This window comes from Pangasianodon hypophthalmus, chromosome 19, assembly GCF_027358585.1.
Source record: "Pangasianodon hypophthalmus isolate fPanHyp1 chromosome 19, fPanHyp1.pri, whole genome shotgun sequence".
NCBI lineage: Eukaryota > Metazoa > Chordata > Actinopteri > Siluriformes > Pangasiidae > Pangasianodon > Pangasianodon hypophthalmus.
Window position 1 is genome coordinate 660,994 of NC_069728.1, and position 2,500 is coordinate 663,493.

A 2,500-nucleotide genomic window follows, 5' to 3' on the forward strand; every position below is an offset into this window, starting at 1 on the left:
ACCTGCATGGCTTAATCTTTGAGACAAGCATATGTTACTGGCAGGATCAACCAGGTAGCGCCGAGCACAAGAGGTTCGGGGTCGCGCCGCGGCTCCCTCGCCCCACGAGGCGAGGGGCGGGAGCGGGAGCGTTGGCGCGGGGGCGTTTTTTTTTTTTTCCCTGTTCTTTTCGTCTCACGCGGGCGCGGGAGACAACGGACCGGACGTAACCGGGAAAGAGCCGTGATTTCCGGGCGGGCCTCTTGCCCCCGCGACGGCGAGTGACCTGGACGGACGATCGCGCCGGGGACAGGAAGCCGCCCGTGGTTTTCGGGCCAACTTCGGAGCGAGAAGCATGAGGACCGGCCGTCTACGACTCCCTCTGATGGGTCGACGGTCGGGGGGGGGGGTTGGTTGGGTTGCGGAACGAAATTCGACCGTTCGTGCCTTCCCCCACCGAAACCGTCGGAGGCGAACCCGCAGGGCGGGGAGGAACTGCCGTGCCCATAGCGGCCTCCGAGGAGGCCGGGCAGGCGCCTACCCCAGGCGGGTCTCGTGTTCCGATCTACCAGCGAATGACAAAAAAATGACAAAGTCCAGAGTGCTTGGCCCCCGTGAGTCGCTACTGCCTCCCGAAATCCCGACGGCACCCCTCTGCACACCCACTGGCGCAACGGTACCCTCCGTGCAGCGGGGAAGCCGCCCGGGAAGCCCGGGACGAGCGCTCGCGGTCGGCCGAGCGGCGGGGTAGGACGGGCCCCGGTTCTGCCACCCCGGCGTAAGAGTGGGGACTTTGTTTCTGCAAAGGCGGCTCCGGAGGGCGGCGGCGGCGGCGGGCGGGCGCGCCGCTCCCACCCGCTGAAAGAGCTCCTTCTGGGCTTTCCAACGACACCAGCCCCGCGCCTCTAGGCCCTACGGTTCCGGAGATATGGGCCGCGGGGGGGAAAGGCGCGTTTCAGCCCGAAAAGGGAGCTCTGTCTCGGGCAGGAAGGGCCGCCGCCGCCGCCGCGGAGCTCCGGCGACTTTGCGAGAAAAAATGACAAAGTCCAGAGTGCTTGGCCCCCGTGAGTCGCTACTGCCTCCTGAAATCCCGACGGCACCCCTCTGCACACCCACTGGCGCAACCGTACCTCCGTGCAGCGGGGAAGCCGCCCGGGAAGCCCGGGACGAGCGCTCGCGGTCGGCCGAGCGGCGGGGTAGGACGGGCCCCGGTTCTGCCACCCCGGCGTAAGAGTGGGGACTTTGTTTCTGCAAAGGCGGCTGCGGAGGGCGGCCGCGGCGGCGGGCGGGCGCGCCGCTCCCGCCCGCTGAAAGAGCTCCTTCTGGGCTTTCCAACGACACCAGCCGCGCGCCTCTAGGCCCTACGGTTCCGGAGATATGGGCCGCGGGGGGAAAAGGCGCGTTTCAGCCCGAAAAGGGAGCCCCGTCTCGGGCAGGAAGGGCCGCCGCCGCCGCCGCGGAGCTCCGGCGACTTTGCGAGAAAAAATGACAAAGTCCAGAGTGCTTGGCCCCCGTGAGTCGCTACTGCCTCCTGAAATCCCGACGGCACCCCTCTGCACACCCACTGGCGCAACCGTACCTCCGTGCAGCGGGGAAGCCGCCCGGGAAGCCCGGGACGAGCGCTCGCGGTCGGCCGAGCGGCGGGGTAGGACGGGCCCCGGTTCTGCCACCCCGGCGTAAGAGTGGGGACTTTGTTTCTGCAAAGGCGGCTGCGGAAGGGCGGCGGCGGCGGCGGGCGGGCGCGCCGCTCCCACCCGCTGAAAGAGCTCCTTCTGGGCTTTCCAACGACACCAGCCCCGCGCCTCTAGGCCCTACGGTTCCGGAGATATGGGCCGCGGGGGGAAAAGGCGCGTTTCAGGCCGAAAAGGGAGCCCCGTCTCGGGGAGGTGGGGCGGCGGACGGGCGCGCCGCTCCCGCCCGCTGAAAGAGCTCCTTCTGGGCTTTCCAACGACACCGGCCCCGCGCCTCTAGGCCCTACGGTTCCGGAGATATGGGCCGCGGGGGAAAAGGCGCGTTTCAGCCCGAAAAGGGAGCTCCGTCTCGGGCAGGAATGGCCGCCTCCGCCGCCGCCGCGGAGCTCCGGCGACTTTGCGAGAAAATGACAAAGTCCAGAGTGCTTGGCCCCCGTGAGTCGCTACTGCCTCCTGAAATCCCGACGGCACCCCTCTGAAGACCCACTGGCGCAACCGTACCTCCAGCCGGGGGGAAATCCGGACTCGTGGCCGACCGAGGGCGCTCCCAAGTCGGCCGGCTCGAGCTCCTCGACCGCGGGACGGCTCCCCGGTTCGTCCACCCCGGCGTAAAAGTGGGACTTTGAAATTTTTTCGAAAAGTAGCGTCGGTTATACCAGGGGCCAGGCACTTTTAGGCTAATAACTCGAGATGGGCTGGCGCAAATTTCGTCAGACTTTGCACGGACCTTCGGGCGGACGGTACGGACCGAGGGAGGCCGCCCCCGCCCCGGTGGGGCCCCGCGGCGCCGGGAAACGGGGGTCTGAGGGGGCCCGAGATTTAAAAATTCA

At 67.9% G+C, this 2,500-nt stretch overlaps 1 non-coding gene across 1 annotated transcript in view; it reads right to left on the reverse strand.

Annotated features, from left to right (window-relative positions):
• Nucleotides 1–57, reverse strand: part of LOC128321832 (18S ribosomal RNA) — a 1,870-nt gene extending 1,813 nt beyond the window's left edge. The window contains exon 1 of the ribosomal RNA XR_008305351.1: nt 1–57. This exon is cut by the window's left edge and continues 1,813 nt beyond it. This is a non-coding gene — a ribosomal RNA (18S ribosomal RNA).
• Between the last annotated feature and the right edge of the window lie 2,443 nt (nt 58–2,500).